The sequence below is a fragment of the Diabrotica undecimpunctata genome, chromosome 8, assembly GCF_040954645.1.
Source record: "Diabrotica undecimpunctata isolate CICGRU chromosome 8, icDiaUnde3, whole genome shotgun sequence".
Lineage (NCBI taxonomy): Eukaryota > Metazoa > Arthropoda > Insecta > Coleoptera > Chrysomelidae > Diabrotica > Diabrotica undecimpunctata.
The window spans coordinates 6,943,441-6,964,867 of NC_092810.1; the positions used below are offsets into that span (position 1 = coordinate 6,943,441).

Consider the following 21,427-nt stretch of genomic DNA (forward strand, 5'->3'; position numbering starts at 1 on the left):
GTAAAATAGTATATCTTCGTATTTGATGGCGCGTTATCTCCTTCTCATTACCAATCTTGAAATAATAGGCAAGTTTTATTTTATCATAGTCACGTTTAAAAAGTACTAATGCCTTCTCCTTATACGAAGTTAAAAAACAGGTACTGACCCTACTTAGGTACTACCTAACCGGCCAATCAAGAAATAAGATTATAAAATAACATCATTGGGTCAGAAAAATTTCTACCTCTCTTAGGAAAAGGTAGTTTTGTTGTATGTAAATATGTGCTCTTCCGTGACAGTAGTGTCGTACTGAATTTCGTAGTGGGTTTAATGTGTTGTGTGTGTGTTTTTATTTTTATTAAAAGGGTCAGTATCAGAAGGTAATGATAATTTAATTGTTAAAAACTGAACAAGAAAATATTATTTATACGAATAATTAATAATCCATCTTAGTTGTTACATATCAATTTTTTCTATTTTTATTACTTTTATTTATTTTAATGTATTAAATGGCTTTTATTTCTTTCTAAAATAACACAATTTTTTTATTTAATATATTTTGTTTGCCTTCTGTTCTTTGCACCATTTATGGTCCATTCTATTGACGTTTTTTTAATGGAATATCAAATGCTTTGTTTTAAAGTTTCGATCCCAGTTGCTACAATTTGTTCACAAATTGTTGAGAGCACGAAATATGCCTCAAACTCATAAAACGGTCATAAATCATAGGCGTTCCTAAGGTGTTTATTCATTAAATAATAATATAATGTTTTAATACTGTTATATATATAATATTGATAATATTTTAATACTAATATATTTAGCAAAAAAACAATTAAAACTTTCACGGCTAATGTTGGTTATTATATTATATTAATAAAAATAAGAATTTAACCATTAACAATTTTGTAAATAAGAATACCTTATCTCTTTGGATATTTCAATACTAATCTTCGCGTTTAATCACTTTACTAGAAAACCTGGAATTCATATCCGAAGGTACTATTCGTTTCAAGATAATTAAGATGGAATTCCCCAGATTTTTAATAATATAATTATATTCGAAACTTAACTTGAAAGGGTGAAGTTATTACGAACGAAAATAATTTTTTTGTTTAGTACGTTTTTGATCGCATGTAATTTACGGCTCGTCGGTGTTTCCGCGTCTACGGCAGTAATTAGCGTCTCGAATATTTATTTTGCGAATTATATGCAGTGCGTGAGTGATTTTTTATTCCATATACCTACGAACATATACGTACCTTTCGCTCGTGTTCGTTTTGTTGGATTGTTTGTGATGGCTTCATCATCAAGTTTTACACCGGTACTGTTGCGTACAGTCTGTCTATTCACCAAGAGAGAAGACTATTGTCCTGAATGTTCACGATGCTCTGGTTTCTCAGAATCCCACAAACACTGTTCGCAACATAGTCGAAAGTTGTGCCAACATGACTGGCGTAGGAGAGTCAACTTTATATAGGTTCCTATCAGAAAGAAAAAAACACGGTATAGCTAACCCAAACACAAACGAACACTTAAAGAGAGGGAAAAAGCCTATTGAAATTGATGAATTTGCCAAAAATGGTATTCGAAGGAAAATTCATGGATTTTTTTTCAAAAAAGAAATACCAAACCTAAACAAAATTTTACAAGAAGTTAGAGACGACCCGGATTTGCCTCATATCGGAAGAACTAAATTGTGGCAAGTTTTAAAAGAATTAAATTTCCGGTGGGAGAAATCAGACCGAAAATCACTTTTGATTGACCGGGAGGAGAAGATGATGTTGGAGAAGAAATTATCTAAGATTCATACGAAAATTCCGGGCTGAAGAAAGGCCCATCTTCTACCAGGATAAAACGTGGGTAAACTCAGGTCATACTCTAAAAAAAATTTGGTCAGATAAAAATATATTAAGCTCCAGGCAAGCCTTTATGAAAGGTTGGTCTACTGGTATCTCTCCACCTTCTGGTAAAGGCAGTAGATTAATAATTTCTCACATTAGCAGTAAAAAAGGATTTGTTAAGCATGGTTTGTTGGAATTTCATTCCAAAAGTACAAAAGACTATCACGAGGAGATGACAGCTGATGTTTTCGAAGAGTATTTTGAGCAAATGATTGAACACATACCACCAAATTCAATTATAGTATTAGATAATGCACCTTATCATTCACGACTAGTAGAAAGACTTCTAACGAATGCGTGGAAGAAACAGGATATTCTTGACTGGCTGCGGAATAAGTATCTGCCCTACGAAGATGGAATGGTAAAAGCAGAACTTTTAAAAATTGCCCGGCAACACAAATCTAAGTTCAAGAAATACGTAGTTGACAAAATGGCGGAAAGGCGAAACATCACAGTCTTTAGACTTTCACCCTACCACTGCGAAATAAATCCAATTGAACTCATTTGGGCACAAATGAAAAGTTATGTGGCTAGAAAAAATACGTCATATAAAATACAAGTTGTACGTGAATTGTTATACGAGTCTTTATAACATATTACAAAACAAAACTGGAAAGATGCAGTAAGACATGTAATAGAAGAAGAACAAAAAATGTGGGATCTTGATAACATAATTGATGCGACCGTAGAGATTATTAACCCTCAAGACGACTCGGATTCCGAAGTTGATCTTATTTATTTTGAATTTGAATAGTTTTCTAATCGTAATTATATAAGGTAAGTAATAGTAGTTGTAATCGTAAGGTATTAAAGGGGAAAGGCGCAAAATGTCGCCTGTCAAAATGTTCAATGTGTTTTAAATGTATCCATTTTTTTTTTCAAATCCTGAAAAAACTAAAAAGCATTTTTGAAAAATTTAAAAGCAGAATGAAATATTTTTTAGAATAAATAAAAAGTTTCTTTTGCATGCAATATTTTCAATTAAAAATTATACTATATTTTCTCTTTTATTTTCACCCCTGTTACATAACATATTAAAATAAACACTGTAGAAGTTTTCAAGGACTTTCTGCCCTGAGTAATAATGTAATCTTTCATTCTGCGTTTAAATTTTTCAAAAATATTTATTAGTTTTCTCCGGATTCGAAAATAATGGATACATTTAAAACACATTGGAAATTTTGCCAGGCGACATTTGGCGCCTTTTTCCTTAATTAAATAAATGTATCTTTTACAAATGGCAAGAAACTTTTTATTTTTGAACAAAATAAATAAGTTTCATTAAAAAATACAATTTACATAAGAACAATTTAAAAAATATATTTATTTAGTTTAAATAAATGTTTCAATCAGATGTTCATCTCTAACCATTCAAAATACCCCCGTAATAGGATTATAAGGTATTGTATTCCTTCAGATATAAGGTGGGTTAGTCGAAAACGTCTTAAACCGTCAGTTTTAGGTTGGTTTTTACTATTATATCGTATTACCTATCCTCTCTGTATTTTAGTTTTCTAATTAGGGTTAAACTTGTAGTGAGCTAGCAACAAATTGTGAACCGGGTATAGACAAATTCCACACCACGGCCTCTAAACTCCGAATAAATTGCACTATCACAAAATATCGACTGCGAAAGCCCACACTACATAATAAATAATAATAAAAAAGCGACAAAAACATCTTTATCTTTCCTTGTAAATTATTTACCTTGACATTTATGTAAATGATATTCAAGCGTTTTGATCTTTATCACGCTATACAACAAATTAGTAATATCAAATGATTATAGCAGTCCGTATCTCGACGGTAAAACAGTGTTCACATAAATATATACAATTGTAGAAAAACTTAAGTGCATAATATTTTGTGCAATCTATGTGGGTTTGCGTGACGCTGCGATCAAAAGTTAAAAAAGTAAATAGTACTTAAATAAAACAATATAAGAATATTTTCATTATTCTAAGTTAAGTGCGACATCAGCTCATATTCCCCATATTTTAACGTAAGTATTTTTTATATATTACCTTGAGTCATTCTTAAGGGCGTAGGAAATTTCGACACTAAGCAGGTAGCGACTAAAATTTAATGGCAATTTTCGACACCAGCCCCAATTCCCGTTTTTATCTTACAGGTATATTCGACACCAAATAAATATAGCTGCGACATAAATAAAATACCATAATTAATTAATTTATTTATTTTAATAAAAGTAATGTGCATTTTATTTCTTTATAACTGTAATAATATCTAAATATAATACAACTAGTACCTAATTTTTGTACATTTTACCGTTAATATACTTGTATACAATGATTTATTTGCTATTATAGGAATGATAAGATACAGCTTTTATAAAATCTAACCTACGTATTTGTTGGGATCGTAGTTTATCCATCATTTTCTCCAAAAATGCCAATTTAGCCTTAACAGTAGTATCTTTGATTTTTGCTGGTATATGTAAACTATTTATTTTGACATAAGTGTCTACTTGAAATTCTTTTAACTTTTCAATAAAAATAAAAATAGAAGGATGTGTTGAATAAAAAGAAGAATTAAATCTCGAATGAAAGGATTCACAGGCATTTGTGGTCCTCGCAATAGACGGATTCTGATTAGACCATATGTGTGGTGGAAATAGAGCGCTATCGAAAATGTAATTTTCCAGTAAATAATCTGCATATATATCAAGTGTTGCGTTTATAGGTTTATATGACATTAAATCATAAAGAAAGCATTCTTCAACTTCTGCTGGATTTAAATAAGTTAAACCAAACGTATGCCTTAACCATTTTCCAATTTCTGAATTTGTATCCTTATATTCTTGTACCAAACCCAAAGATTGAATTTTTTTAAACCAGTTTTGGTGTAAGTGAAAACGGCATCCACTAATTTTTGCATTGGGCCACATATACAATAAAGCAAAATGAATTGCTTTTTCAAAGTCCACAAATATTTCAGTTGGCTCTAATGATAATTGAAATGTTTCAAAAATCTTAGACCTTAATAAAGAAAATAAATTTTTGTATGTCATTGACAATTTGTCCTTTAACAAACAGTATGCTAAAGGAACATAATGTCCATTTTCCAAGCCATGTATAGTAAATAATTGTAGAAAATATTTGGTACTGTATGAAAATCTACCATCCATATACAAAGTTTTTAATTTACACAACAAACGAATATTTGTCTCGCATGAAAATACAATTACATTTAATTCAGGATGATTTAAAAACAAAAAACTTTCATTGCGACAGGTTTTAGGAGAATAATTACTAACCGCGTTATGGACTTCTGATATGCTTCTTGGTAACGGACCTGGTAACAGTTTACGACGACAGTTGTAAATGTTCTTTCTTATGCTAGCTATGTCAGGAACCGTCAGCAAATTGGCATCACACTCAGCAACAGCAGTTCTTGTAATTTTGGCAGGCTTTTTCGATATGTCCTCTTGGGCTTTTCTTTTACATACATTGGTTACCATCTTTACTTCAAGCTTTTTTGGATCGGCTTCATGATTATGTACCAAATCACTTCTTGTGATGGTGAGGTCCTCACAGCCTATTGTAAACACTTTTGCGGAACACTTAGTGTTTCTTTGGATGCAGCGCCAAAATATCTCACCGCTTTTTAACACTTTCTGTTTCGAGAACGAATGATGCTCCACCACTAATAAATCTCGACCACGGGAACTTTTTATCAAACTCATTTTTTAAATATCCGTATACGTGCACAAGTCAACGTCAAACAAGAAATAAATTACAACTGAAATAATTTAGTCACAAGTACACAAGTGCCACGCCCCCCGCCGTGACAATAAATATTGGGAAAACCCGCTTGTCCTGCTTGGGTGCAAATGTCCATCGCCGCTAATTACCTACCTACCTGTTTTACGCCGCGGTGTCGAAATTTCCTATAATAAAATTTGACCCTTCGATTACCCCAGGTACAAAGACAATTTGGTGTCGAAAGTTCGCCCGCCGATTCTTAATGTACAAGGTACATTAATCCCTTACAGCATGATTTTTTTATTTTTTATAAAAAAATCTGATTACAAATTTGACTTCAAGATTACGGTCCGACACAAGGGTCCGATGACTACAAGGGTTATGGTCCGACCCGATATCAGCACCATGATATGTTCTGGCTGATGTTATTGCGTTTCTGAATATTTTATTCACCATAATGTAATCAATTTGGTTTCTGATGATGTGATCTGGGATGTCTTGTGGTGATCTCTACGTATATAATCGCCTAGCTGGTAGTTTAAAGAAACTGTTGGTAATTACCAGTTGTTCTTTCACAGCGAGGTGATCAGGCGATCTCCGCGTTCGTTTCGTTCCCCCAGTCCAAATGGTCCTACAGTTTCTCCACATCTACCCTTTCCCACTTTGGCATTTAAGTCTCCTATAAGAATTTTTTTTTTTCGTTTTTGTGAAGTTTTTTCAGGACACTCATTAGTTTCAAATAGAAAGTTTCGATCTCTTCGTCTATTTTGTCTGCAGTCGGTGCATATACCTGGATTATGTTGGTCTTAACAAGGAAGGCGTTAAATTGAATAAGGAGTATTCTCTCTGAGATTGGGACGAAGTTTGTGACGTATTTAGAGATGTTCTTATTCACTATGATACCAACTTCGTTAATATGTAGGTCTTCGCTATTTCCAGACTAATAAATCTGGTGGTCACGTACTGTGCACTGTCCAGGTCCAGTCCAGCGCATTTCCATTACTTGTTTATTACTGATGCCACCAATTTCTATTTTAAATCTGGTTGGTTCTTTGCTGATTACTATTGTTTTAGTTTTTTGAGAGGAAAATGTCATATTAAATTCTTTTGCTCTTTTGTTAAATCTGTGGACCAGTTTTTGCCGACTATCTTCATCTTGAGCTATCAATATTGCGTCGTCTGCGTAACAGAGTATTTTTATTTCTTTGTTTCCCATTCAGTGTCCTCTTCCTTTGTTAACTCATTTGATGATTTCATACATGTTTAAATTAAAGAACATAGGGCTCAATGAACTCCCTTGTCTTATTCCGCTGACTATTTTTATAGGTTCTGTAAGTTGTCCGTCTATTCCAACTCCCATTTTCTTATTTTTGTAGATGTTTTCAATAGTTTTTATAATGGTTAGGGGAACTTATCTATTATACAGAAGATGAATTACATCTTTGAGTCTTACTCTGTCAAACGCTTTCTTCAGGTCAATAAGCAGAGAAAAGCTGGTCTACTGTACTCTAGTATTTTCTCAGTAATTTGCTTTATAACGAATATTGCATCTGTACCCGATCTTCCACTATGCAAACCCTGTTGTTCATCTGCTAAACTTATCCTCTGATTTATTAGCACTTGTAAAATTTTAGTTGTAAATTTTAGGGTAGTACTTAACAAGTTTATACCTCTGTAGTTTTCTGGCTGGGTTTTATCTCCTTTTTTGAATAGCAGAATTAGTTTGCTCGTTTTCCATTCTTCCGATATTTTATTGTGTTTTATAATTTTATTAATTAATGTTGTTAGTTTTTCTGTAATTTCTGCTCCACAATATTTCAGTAATTCGTTTGGTATCCCGTCTTTATCTGCTGCTTTTTTGTTTTTTAGCTTTTTAGGTATTTTTCCAACTGCCTGTATATTTATATTAAGTTCGCCATTTGTGGTAATTTCTCGTGTTTCCGGTTCTAGCGTCGTTTGTTTTTGCTCTGTATAGAGTTTTTTTAGTCGATCGGATAGCCAAGCGGGCTGGGCGGCTGGCTTCTCCTTCGCTTCACTGCGAGAGATGTCAGTTCGATCCCCAGCTCGGTGTACAGAAAACAAAAAGGCTAACGCAGCAGTTTAAAATTCTAAATGAATCTGCGGCTTAGTCTAGAATATACTGGTATCTAATTGGCCTATGGTGGAGCAGTACGGCAAGAGATAAGGGCTTGCGGCTCGGTGATACTTCTCCATAGATCCCTACCGGAAGGGCGTGTGCCGCCTAAATATCGGGTATATATATATATATATATATATATATATATATATATATATATATATATATATATATATATATATATATGAAGCGCCATATTTATTTCCTTTTGCAGTCCGTAAAAATCATGATCCATTTCTTTTGAAAGGCGTTCCTAGTGATCATTTTTTTTCTTATCAAGTGCATGTGATTCGTTTCTAATTGTCTTGTAATAATAGTATGCCTCTTGTGTTTTGGTTGACATATATTTCAGGTAAGATTTTTTCTTCACCTCTGTACAAAACCATGGACTTCTTCGCTTGGGAACGTTTTATTTTTATTTATATTTCTTTCATCAAGAACTTCTTTGGCCGACGCTAAGATATTAGACTTATTTTTGGCCCAGTTTTAAAAGATTGTGTGAATTTATTTATTGATTGAGTGTGACTTATTTTCAAGATAATGTATAAAATAAAAAATTAGATATTAAAAATTTAAAATTCTTCGTAGTTTATGACTACTCGAAAGGTACCTTTGACTTCTCCTTTAAAGCAGTCTTTCGTGTGTCTTTAATGTCATCACGGAAGCTAATATATAGGTCATCAACCTAGACCATATCGCATCTACCGATTTTTAATGGTTATTGATAATAAAGGATCTGGTTGTTAATTGTTAACTAAGAACTAATAAGTTAATAATAATTTATATTTCTTAAAAAATTGATTAAATTAATTTCTTAAAACTTAAACTAATTGCTTTAAAAATGAATATTACCATCCTATGACGAATTTAAAAATATTAAATTTTGAGTGCTATTATACTCTTAGCCACAAAATTCCAATTAAATCAATTAATTTAGATCATTAAAATTCCCTATTATTTTCTTTAATCAATAAAATATTATCAATTCTTTTAAGTTTAATTTCCCATTAAATATTATTTTTTAAATACTAATGAGCAATTTTATCTTTAATTATTATTATTAATATTATTATATAACAAATAAGGGCAGAGTAGCGAGCTCTTATTATGCCCAAAAATAAAAAAAAAATAACAAAAATATCCTTATAAAACTAATACCAATTATAAAGTTAAGTAAAGTTAAACAATTAAGTATATCATACAAAAATTGAACGGTGAAACAATAAATAAATAAATAAATAATGCTTTCAGAAAATAACACAATCCTATAAATAAAATAAAGCGCTATCAAGTTTATTTTTAAAGATGTTAACACTAGTTGCCTATATGGTATCCAAATTGTTTCAGATATTAAAGATTCTATTTGGCAAGAAGTTCACCCTGGACCTTGCAAAATTATGTTTTAAAATACGGAAGGACATAATTAGGTCACCTCGAAGACGTCGCTGCTCGAATGTCGTAAGGTGAGCCATGGAGCCATATCTTCATAGTTAGGTCTTATACGGCTGGTGACTTTACGCTGAACATTTTCAAGCAGGATTTTATCGCGACTGGGATCATATGGATTCCACACTGGTACGGCTAACTCAAGAATAGGTCTAACGTATATTGAGTAAAGTTTACTAACAGAGGTTAGAGATATATGTGTAAAACATTTACGGATCAAAAGCAGTTTTGAGTTTTCACGTTTACACACCAACACTATGTGATCAGACCAATTTAAGTCACTATTAATTATTATCAGTCCAAGATCTTTGTAGGAGGTTACCGAGTTTAAGGGATGTAAATTAATAAAGTACGGCAGTGATGGGTTATTTTTGCCGATATGTAAAACAACGCATTTTTCAATGTAAAGCGGAAGTAACCCCATTTTGAGGATAATTTGAATATTACGTCAAGATCTTGTTGAAGAACATGTTGCTTAATAGTTGGATTCACATATATAATTTCGTGTCATCACCGTAAATGGAAACCTTACTGGATACAATGAGAGGAAGATCACTAGTGTAGACACAAGAAAGTAGCGGTCCAAGTACTGATTCTTGTGGGACTCCGCTCTTGACTAGCTTATCTAGTGAGTGGTCTTTCCCAACACGAACCCTGAAGTCTCTGTCGGATAGAAAATCTTGAATCCAAATGTTTAACTTTTCCTGGATACCATAGTGATCCAATTACGACGTTTTGGAATACGGTCGAAAGCTTTGGAGAAGTCTAACACTGGACTACATCAACAGGATTCCCTTCTGTTATCTCCGGGTGCTCTGTAGAGGGCTTCGAATATCGCAGTCGAGAGCTCCTCTACCCAAGTCCATTTACTGGGTATGGACTTGTAAATATTTATCTTCTGATGGCTTGTCTTGAAAAAGACAAGATATTTCTTACATGACAAAGGTACACCAAGTCGAAATAAAGCATCAGGTCCTGGTCTTCTGAAGGCTTGCCTTGAAAAAGAAAAGATATTTCTTACATGACAAAAATATAGTTTGAAATAAAACATCAGATTGTAGTTGAATAATATCTCAGCCACAGAGTATAATTGAAACAGCAGGAAGCAGCGCCCCAAGAGCACTAAGCTCTCGGAGGGCCCGTGAGGGACTGACCTGGCTGACCTGAAAATCGCCAATATTTATATGTGGCGTTCGAGCGATAAATAGGGATTTTCAGGTCAAGAGCCAATAGGAAAATTCGAGGTGGGGCGATGCGCATTGAAATGCGCACTAGTCCACAGACTATGGCATTCGATGATATTGGTGAGGGATGAAATTTTCTTAAAGAAGATTTGGGAGGTTACTTACATACGATGTAAATGGAATATATTTTGATTTATTTACATTTAACGTGAGGTTATTAAACTGAAACCATTTTTGAATTTTAGCAAAGTCTGTGCCAGTTTTATGTTTGTTTTTGAAGCTGTTTTTCCACAAAGCTTATTTACACAGAGGTTAAGTCTTTTGATTTTAAATATAAATATTTAAATATAATAGTTGGATTTCGACTACCTAAATAGAGAATAGAAGCAACGTTCTGCGGCAGTATGATTTTTTGTTGGGAGATGGCTTGAAATAAAAAATTTATGGCTTCTTGATTATACCGACATTGAAACATCCAGTGGTTAAGGTCATCATAACTGCCATTACATTCACATATATCAGTTTCGGAAAGTTTTACTTTATATAGGTAAGCGTTTACTGTTTAACGAGAATAATGGCAGGAAACAGATCTTTCTTTGCAATGCAACATCTAATGAAGTCAAAACTTCTTTCACGAGATACAAAAATCCAGATATATAAGACCATAATACGACCAGCAGTCGCGTATGGAAGCGAAACATGGACGCTAACAAAAAGAGAAATAAATAAATTGCTGGTGTGGGAACGTAAAATTCTTCGAATGATATATGGCCCTTGCAGAGACAGTGTAACAAACGAATGGAGGGGCAGATACAATAACGAGCTAGAGTCTCTATTCGGAAAAGAAAATCTAGTCAGATATATAAAGGCTAATAGACTAGATGGGCAGGGCATGTGATACGCAGTAACGACAATCGCTTTATAAACAATGTGTTCTGGGAAAGGCCAGAGGGAATAAGGTCTGTAGGGCGGACTAGAAAAAGGTGGAAAGATGCAGTCGAAGAAGATCTAGAGAAAATGGGAGTGCGACAATGGAAATTACTGGCACAGGACCGAGATACATGGAAGGCAATAGTAAACGCGGCAAAAACTCACGAAGAGTTGTAACGCCACTGATGATGATGAAGCGTTTACCAACAACCAATTTTCTTGTTCTAAATTTGACTTTAGATTTATGTAATTGATAAAATACTTAAACATTTTAGAATGCGTATTATTTATATTTATGCTGTTAAAATTATAAATAAATATCATGATTTGAATGAAGACATTTTGTCTACTTGTCAAGAAACTGGATAGACTTTTCCGATCCATCGCTAAATAAATCATTGTTAACAATATTATATTGATAAAACAGATAATGTTTCATTTATTTATTTTACTTTTAATGTTTTTTTGTTAATATGTCTATTATTTAAAACTTTATTTCATTTCCCCTGTATATGTCCTTCCTCACACACCGGACGATTTATATTAAATCGCCTATTAATCGAATAGTCACCACTGGTCTTTGAAGACCTCTTATTGTCTCCAATTTACACTTGTGGATAGGCCGAACACGAGCTTAGTTGCGTTAAATTTTTGATAACTTTATACTTCCTTTCCTACTTATATTTCGGATATCAAAATTAATAAATAGACGACATTATGATTTACGACATTGAAATCGGCGGTAGTGGTCAAAAAGAAACGTACTCAGTTCGGGATAATCTAAAATTATTGTATGTAATTTTTCTGTGAACTGTCGTTTTATCAGTTGTTGTGTGGAAAATGTTTATAGATAGCTAGTGACGTTGCAGATATCTGTAAGTATAATTTTGCAAAAAAAATAACTTAATATTTTATTTTAAAAGTATACAATAGATAAAGTTAGTAGTTAGCTAACAAAACGGACTAATTTAAATAATTATATATCAGACTTATACTATAAAAATGCAGAAATTTTTTTATATCAGCGGTCTTTATAGTTGTGCAGCTCAGCTGTCCCAAGTAAAAACACTAAGCGCCAATTCGAAAATTTTCAAATTTCTATTTAGTTTTAAATAAAAGTGAACACACATTAATATTTCATAAAATACTCTTGTTTTTTAGTAAATATTTTTATTTCGTGACTAGGTTTTGAACACATACAGTGTTTTTATTTGGGAAACCTAAAAATATAAAATAAAATATCCCAATTTGTAAAGACATTAAGTAATACAAATTAACTTTATTCAGGTTAATTTAACAAATATGTAAAAGTATTGGTTTAAAAACACTTTAATGGTCATTGTCCTGTAATTGCTGCAATCCACAGACTCAGCATGGAGGAGATCGTCCACTACTGTCTCGGAGGCCAAAACGATCTTCTGTTCTCAGTCATCAAAGGAATAAGTTTCTGTATTATTTGATCTTTTTTGCTTCTACGTATTCCTCGTACGTTGGTATTCTGCGGGAAATTTGACACCATGAACCTTACTTGCAGGAATTCAAGCTCCTGATAGTTTTCATCTTCGAAGTTGGTTTTGAATTTAAGGGAGCTAGAGCCTCGTGAAAAGTTAGCTTCTACTATGGGATTTATTAAAAATGTTTTTAAAGAATCACTTTCATTCGACTGAAGACCATTCGAATGAAGTTTGTACTTGAAGTACATTTAAATTTTTTCTTGATTGTCTTATAACCGATAATAAATCTTAAAAGTCAAATACATCTCGTGCTTTTTTTATTTGTTGCTCAATGTTGCCATGAACACCATCAGCAGTCATGTGTGTATGGTAATTTGTAAGATATTTGGATGTTATGTTGTTTACATTAGAGGTATGAGTATCATTATTTAGAGGAGAAGGTACAAATATGGGCTACCATTTTGTTTATTGCTGATATCTTGACTATTTTTTGATCGAAAAAATTCAAATTACATAATTGGCATGTAGAATTGTTTTGTTCTTTTGTGCTAGTCCGTTTGTCTGCCTTGTAAGATATTTTTTTCTGTAATGTCATAAAAACACTCACGGTGTCATTTAAGTAAGAAACGGAAAGGTGATATAAATATGGGCTACTAGCAAAAATATTTTTATTTTTATTTTATAATTTTTTATGTACAATATTCACACATATTCGTCTCTTTCTGCACCAGAACAATCTATATGTGCCCACAAGTTGCACATAAGGCACTGAATCCATTTTCACCTCGATAATCCTCACAAAATTTTCCTTTACAGAAAATACAATTTATATCCATATTTTCCGGATCCGTTACACCAGGAATCTCCTCCAAATCCATATCTTAATGAGCTGGTTGAAATTCCTGCTCACTATCGTTTTCAGAAGAACTTTCGATTTCCTTTTTATGCCGCCTCTCTGACTTGTTTTTAATTTTTTTCTTAGTCACCTCCCTTGTGGATTCAGCCATAATGTGTCGTCTTACTGCTTGTACATTTAATTTCTTTTTACTATTTTGCTGGTCTAATGCTTCCTTGTAAGGTGAAGAAGTTATTACCGTTGATTTCGATGATTTTCTACCACGATTTGTAGATTTTTTCCTGATCGACAGCACTGGCGATATTTCAAATGGACTTACAAACTTCTGCAAACCAGAAGGACCTGGTTCACTGATGGTGCTTGCTTCTGGTGTTTTTGGTAGGATAGCAGGTTCAATAGCTTGCGGATTTACAAACTTCTGCAAACCAAAAGGACCTGGTTCACTAATATTGCTGGCTTCTGGTGTTTTTGGTAGGATATCAGATTCAATAGCTTGTGGACTTACAAACTTCTGCAAACCAGAATGACCTGGTGTACTAATGTTGCTGGCTTATCTATGCAATATCTTACTGAGAGAAGGCGCGGTTATTATGACGTAACCATTGCCTGATTTCTTCGCTATAGTATGCCTTGAGTGTTCCCATGAAAGTTTTGTCTAGCGGTTGCAGTTTGTGTGTTTAATGTAGAGGTAATGAAATTATAACTATGTTATTCTCCCTTGCTAGATTGATCACATCTAAATTGCGAGTATGGCTGTAGTGTCCATCCAAAATAAGAAGTACAGGAAACTTTTTGGATGGTTTAATGGTGTCTATAAAGTGTTAAAACCACTGTGTACATAAATTAGACTGCACCCAACCACTAGGATGAACGACTAATACCGATCCAGGAGAAGTACCTTTCATGAGTTGCACATTCATATTCTTTCTTGGGAAGATTAACATGGGTGGGATAAAATTCCCTTCAGCACACATACATGCAATTAAAGTGATCAATGATCCTCTCTCAGCCGAAGTCATCGCTGCGATTTGTCTCTTTTGCGCCCCACTATTGCTGAAATTTTATTTTGCCCAATGGTTAGACCTGACTACTGGAAAAATTGTATTTATCATATGCTTTTTCCAGATGATCAAAAAATATTTGAACATTCTCTTTGTTAAAGCTAGCTGCCCTTCCAAAAGACGTTTCAGTTGGTCTCCTTACGGCCAATGTATTTTTATGACGCGCCAAGAACAAATCTAGCCAACCTCTACCAGCTTTTTTTAACTGCATAAAGGGATGATTTAATCCATTTGATTCAGTTAGATTAAATGCCATTCGTTTAATATCAGTCCGCGTTACACCATAGAATTTCGCTTTCATTTGAACGATATAGTCCACCAAACATTTTTCTAAATCTGAGCCAAGAATAGTTCCCCTTCCCAGTTTCTTAAGTACTACTTCATCTGGAGTCAGTTCAGTTATTTTAACTAGCCGTTGTACTATCGATCTCGGGTCATTATCATAATCATAAATATCACATAAGTTTTAGCTGCTTTTAATGTACCCATCGTTTTATCTCTCACAGCTTGAATAGCAGATTTGATGCTATCTGGATCTCAGGACTTTCGTTGTTTTGGACTTACAATACTTTTTCTAGGCATTCTGAAAAGAAAAAACCCTGTAGACTAAACATACAAATTAAAAGAAAAAGTCGAAAATATTATGAAAATATCAGCCTTTTGCTTACGATGTGTGATAAAATAATAAATTTATTCTTAGTTTTCACGAAAAAAAAATTGAAATAAAAACATATCTGAAAAATTTCTTGAACAACCTCAACACTAACATGTGATTGTTTCAACGGTCACTGGACCTAGGTCAGTAAGCTTTATTAGTTTATTATAGCTTTATAGTATTATTTTCGACTAAAGTCTGTCTAGTCAAGCTATTGACGTATAGATGGCGGTGTGTATTTCATATTAATTCCCATAGCCCATATTAGTAGCATAGCCCATATTTGTACCTTCTCCTCTACTATAATCGCTAATGCCGTAAACAAATGCCAATTTTTATTTTGGGCACTGCAATTATCTGCCCATAAAACAATATTGTTCTTATCACGCTCTTCTTTAACTAAAGCATTACATAGATAATGTTAAAAGCATCACGACCGCCTCAATGCTTCATGTCAAACCACTGAATAGTTGGAACTTAATTTCTTCTTTAAGCGAAGACTTCATTAAAAACCACTAAACAACTTGTAAAAAAGACATCTTTGTTTCCTGGCATAATTGGTAACAATAATACTTTTTGCCAACTCAAAAGAAAAATACTAAGTTTTATCAGTTTCTGTTAATTCTGCATCAATTTTGTAATATCTATTAGCATCGTCTGCTTTCCTTTTGTGTGCCTCCAATTGAGCTTTTTTGGTAGAAGATAAAACCGAACTATCTACGCATGTGCCGATTGCTTCTACAAAGTTTTTGTATTCTAAACAGGCATATCATGAATCATTTTAAGGCATGTGTCAAGATATTTTCATTGTTTTCATTACTTTTCTAGAAGTTTTAATTTTACATATACAGAGATGCATTAAATCTGAAGTCAAATTAGTGTTAGACGTGTCAGTACTTTTACTATTTTTTGAGATATTAACTTGGTTGCGGCCATTTTCAATCTGTGAAGCTATGTGATTTTTATTTCTTAAAGAATTTTCTACTTATCCCTCTTCGACATTAGTTGATTTCCAGCCTCCGTGTCTTTTCAAGTTGGTTATAGTTAGACTTCGGCAAATATGCAAATAAAAATGTAGAAAATATGCGCATAAATATGCACCGAAAATATGCAAATATTTTACAAAATATGCATACAAATAAATAAAAAAATCGTAAAATAGTAACAATTTTATTTAAAAAAAAAGTGTACATAACTAAATATTTCCTACTATTCATTAAGATTTACATTTATTTTAAGTAACTACATCATTTTTAAGTATGAATAAACTTATTTAGAATTATGGTAACAATAAATGACCAAGTGGTGTTCAAAATTTTCTAACAAAAACTTGTGGCTTCTGTCTGAGTACATATATTTATATATGGAAAAACTTCGTTCAACATCAACTGATGTAACGGGAGCATTTTTCAAACTAACCAAAACATTTGGTTCTAAATTAATTGTTTCCGAAATATTTCCAGCTAGAACACTGACTACTTCAGAAAGAATATGGTAACCTTTATTTTTTTCCATAGTAGCTTCAAATTTTTTTAAAATATCTTTTCCAATATTACCTCTAACGTTCCGACAACATGACGCAAATTCTTTTATTAATGCTGTACTTTCGAACAATGACAGTTTTGGTGATTCTAACTGAGTAATTGTTTTTTGAACAAAACTAAAATTTGATTTTATAAATGAAAGTTCTTGTTGAAGCAAGTTACTCTGAAAAGTTTGTTTAGAATCCAAAAGAGATTGGGAACTTTCATCTGTTAACGTATCAATTATGTTCTTTATTTTAACAAAATGATCTGCATAAAAATTAGCTGCTTCTAACCATGTTCCCCATCGCGTTAAAATAGGTTGTGGTGGAAGAGGAATGTTAGGTAGCATTTCTTTATAAAGTTGAATTCTTATAGGAGATTTAAGAAATACTATTTTGACACTGGATATCATGGTATTTGCAAGAGGAAACTTTTTTCGTATTTCCTCTGCAACTCTGTTTAACCCATGCGCTACACAAGTAACATGTATTAAATCTGGGAAAAATATTTTTAAATTTTGTCCTGCTTTCACCATATAAGGAGCAGCATCCGATAATATAAGCAGTAATTTATTAGAAGGAATAGTTGTCGGAAGAAAAAAAGTTGCTAATGTTTCTTGTATAAAACGCGAAATTGTTAAAGCATTTGTTTTCTCAAGTTGCTGGCATGAAATAAGATGAGATTTTAGTAAGGTATCTTCTTTAAGAACACCAATCAATAAATGAGCAATATACTTTCCTGAGGAATCAGTGGTTTCGTCTACAGATATGTAAAAATAATTATCTGCAATTTCTTCCTTAATATTAATTAACACCGACGAGTATAGCCCGTTCACATTATTTCTTCTTAGAGACCGATCACTTGGAACATTAAGTTTGCAATATTTTTTTAGAAACGAACTAAAATTTACATTTGCTAATTTTGAAAGCGGTATGTTTGCAGACACTAATGCGCGACACAAGTCTTCATTAAAAGTTTCTTGCTCATCTAATTTTTTTGAAGTAGATTGGAAACATTTAGCCATTGAAGTTTGATGTTTTCCTCCTATTTTTCCTTTTTTTGCAATGTGTGAAGCAGTTCTCACATGTTGGTCTATCTGAAATTTCTTCTCACATGCTATCTATAAATAAAAATAAAAACCTTTATTTTAACCCAACCTTTAAAATATAAAAATATACAAGGTGTTTTTGGTTAATCAAATAACTGGTTTGGAAAAAAAACACTCGCTAAGTGTTTTAAATGCAGTATTAATCCACAAATTAGTTTTTGTTACTAACCATTAGTACATCATATAACTTATTTTAAAATTCAACAAAAGTTTTTTTTTTGTTAATTCAATTACAATAAAAATAATTGTGTTTTAGAATAGCTGACTTCATAAAAAAAGTAAAGGTGAAAAATTTTTCTAAATACACACCATTGTATTGTACCATGGACAATTTTTTCTCACTAAAGGAAGCTATTTTTCATTTAAAAACAACCTACGAGTACTAAATTTCAAGTAAATACGTTTATTGGTTTTAAAGTTATTGTTGTTATTAACTAAAAGAATTTAATTTTTTTTAATTTTAACACCCTGTATCTCGAAAAGTAAATAAGTTTGACCCCTCATTAACTATATCGTTTTGTTCAATTTTTCGAGAAGTATCTACAGTCAAACGTTGTAAGTGTCATTTGGAAACACCCTGTATGTATGAAATATTAGATATTTAATAGAAAATATTAGATACTTACAATTTTGCCACAGACTGAACAGTAGATTTTTCCCATATCCATAGACAGCTCTTTATAAGGTTTAATCCAAGTTGAAGCACTGGTTGTTTTAGGCATTATAAAATCACAATCTTCCTTTTTGTTACGCAGAACGAGTGTTTACACTTTGAATATCAAAACAAAAATGATTTACAAATCTGAGCATCAAATTAGAAATGTTTAGGTACCTAATTCAATAAACTGGGAGATTTTGGAAAATCGCTAAATTAGGAACAAAACTATTAGCCGTTTACCTGCTGTTAAGATACAATAAATTGTAGATAGATTTGGGGATTAGATCATAAAATGCAAATGGGCGAACCCTTAGCGATTATCCAATAACAGAATGCCTCAGTGACCGAGACTTTCTAAGAATGTTGAGGGCTACTTAAATTGATCTTCTTTGAAATTGTAAATGTTTTGTACCTGTAGAGATTACGTACTTAGATCATTTCTTGATTAAAATGACTACAAAATTTTATACAAGAATTGAAATAAATTGGTATGTTTAAAAATTTTCAAATACAGTATAAAAATCTGAACTTTTATGCACTTTATGCAAACTTTTATACAAATATGCCAAAATATGAAATATTTGCATAAAATATGCACAATATGCAAAATATGCAATATGCATATTTGCCGAAGTCTACTTATAACCAAACATTATGTTTAATTTATAATGTACTACTTGACTAGCTTACTGAATAAAACATGTTAAAATCAAATAATTATTCTATGTTCCTGTATTGGATATCTGTCTCTTTTAAAATTTACTTTTAGATGCATGTTTTGTAAGCAATGTAATTCTTTCATTTAAATAAAATATTTTATATCACCGCGTAATAATACATTTGTTATCTGTACTAATATTAATATTGACTTAATTTTTGATAACCTTTCTTTTCCGCATTTAATTATTTATCAACAATTTAGTTAGAAATGTTGATAAATCTTTGTGTCAAATTTTGTTAATCAGTTATGTGAGTATCTGCAGTATTAAGTGATCATTTCTGAGTACGGTAAGTTTGATTAAATATTTATATTTGAAACCAGTGAAGTACATTTTCATGAAATACATATATTTTCTTCTTTCAAAACCTTAAATCTTTTTTTTATTTACAAAAAAAAAACCCGCTTCAACATTATAAAGTTATTGGCGAAACGGTAACAATTAATTCCACTTTGCTTAGTAAATTAATGTCTTTAAAAACAAAAGTAGGTTATCTATAGTCTTTTTTGAATTTAAAATGTCTTTAAGACTGTTTGGTAAATTAACTACTATTTAAATGGGACCACATAAATAAGCCACAATTAAAGGTTAAAGTACGTTTATTGACGTTTCAATTTCCACTTCGGAAATCGTTCGAAAAAGTATTTTGAGAACGATTTCCGAAGTGGAAATTGAAAAAATGGGAATGAAAGGATTCGTATGGATTTGAGGTGAAATGTATATGGCTAGACTGGGATGCCCAAATAGTTAGAGAGAAAAGAGAGCCCTTATTTATGTAGTTCTCCACCATATAATCGGCCCATATTTTTACGTTTCATGTGAAAAATTACTTTATTGAATTTAAAAAGTGATCTATTTGTATTTAAGTAAAAAAAATATTTGGATCTTCAGCTGGTATTGCAAAACTTGTTATAATAGTACAATTGGAATTCTACACAGAAATTAGTTATTTCTACTAAATGATTTTCCAATAGTGGCACTTTGAGTTTTTATTAACAATAACTTGCGAGAGAAATGTAGAGTATTTCTTAATAAACTTTAAAGACCAATATTGATATAAATTTGTATTTAAAATTAAACTTTTAAATGTGCAGGGTGATTCACTCTACCACCGTTCACGAAACATGGAAATTGTGTCAAGTAAGAAAAATAGCCTAAACCTAAATATGAAGACAAAAACACAGATTTATAAAACATTAGTGTGACGTATTATGACATATGGGGCTAAAAATTGGATCATAAACAAGAAAAACAGCAGTAAGATAGTAGCAACAGAGATGGAATGCCTGCGAAGATGCTGCAGAGTAATAAGAATGGATAGGAGAAGTAATGACGAAATAAAGCAAAGCACATTAATAGAAACAGACATATTAACATATATAGAACAAAAAAGACTAACGTGGTATGGACATGTAAGAAGAACAGCAGATGGATAAACAGAATAACCGAATGGAGCTCCATGCGAAGGAGGAAAAGAGGACGACCCGGAAAATCCTGGAGGAACGAAGTATACGACGCCATGAGTAAGAGAGGCCTAAACGATGGAGAATGGGACAACAGGGAGAATTGGAAACGCTTGAGCGGGGGGAGCAGTTGACTTAAAGAACTTAATTAGGCTCATTTTTTTCTGTTTTATCAGAATGATCCGCCAAAAGTGCGAAACAACTAAAAATACGGTATAAAATCTACTCACCAGTTATGTGACAATTAGGCTTACACCCTTTCGAAGTCCACAAAATATAATTTGATTTTAGAGTCTTTAGCAATTGAAATTTGAAATTATTGAAACGTATTATTTTTCATCTGCGTGGGCTCAAAACGTAATCAATGAGCAGTTCACTATCCATGTTAAAGGAACAAGGGCAAATAAAGAGAAATTTTTATTTTCGCATAGTTTCAGTATCAATAGGGTTTTGTGGAATTCCCAAATAAAAACCAATGAATTGCATTTGCATTTAATACATCTATTTTAGATTTATTCTGTCATATTACCAAATCTTAGCGGTTTGCAAGGGGTTTATGGTCTATACCTGCAACGGGGTGCAGGTAGGCCAGTGATGAGTTTACCAATCTCTCGGGGTC

At 32.3% G+C, this 21,427-nt stretch overlaps 2 protein-coding genes across 6 annotated transcripts in view; both read left to right on the forward strand.

Annotated features, from left to right (window-relative positions):
• The window catches only part of LOC140449215 (cytoglobin-1-like), a 63,477-nt gene that overhangs the window by 29,928 nt on the left and 12,122 nt on the right, over window positions 1-21,427 (forward strand). Inside the window, exon 1 of one of the 4 annotated variants that reach the window (XM_072542392.1) lies at window positions 3,666-3,888. The exons of 1 other annotated variant lie outside the window; for it this stretch is intronic. The gene's annotated coding sequence lies outside the window, so the exon portion shown is untranslated. Of the gene's footprint in view, window positions 1-3,665; window positions 3,889-11,956; window positions 12,184-19,482; window positions 19,635-21,427 lie in introns of those variants that run through there. 2 more of the 4 variants (XM_072542395.1, XM_072542393.1) reach the window with 2 other exon arrangements.
• The window catches only part of LOC140449213 (cytoglobin-1-like), a 69,493-nt gene that overhangs the window by 24,309 nt on the left and 23,757 nt on the right, over window positions 1-21,427 (forward strand). The gene's annotated exons all lie outside the window — the stretch shown is intronic.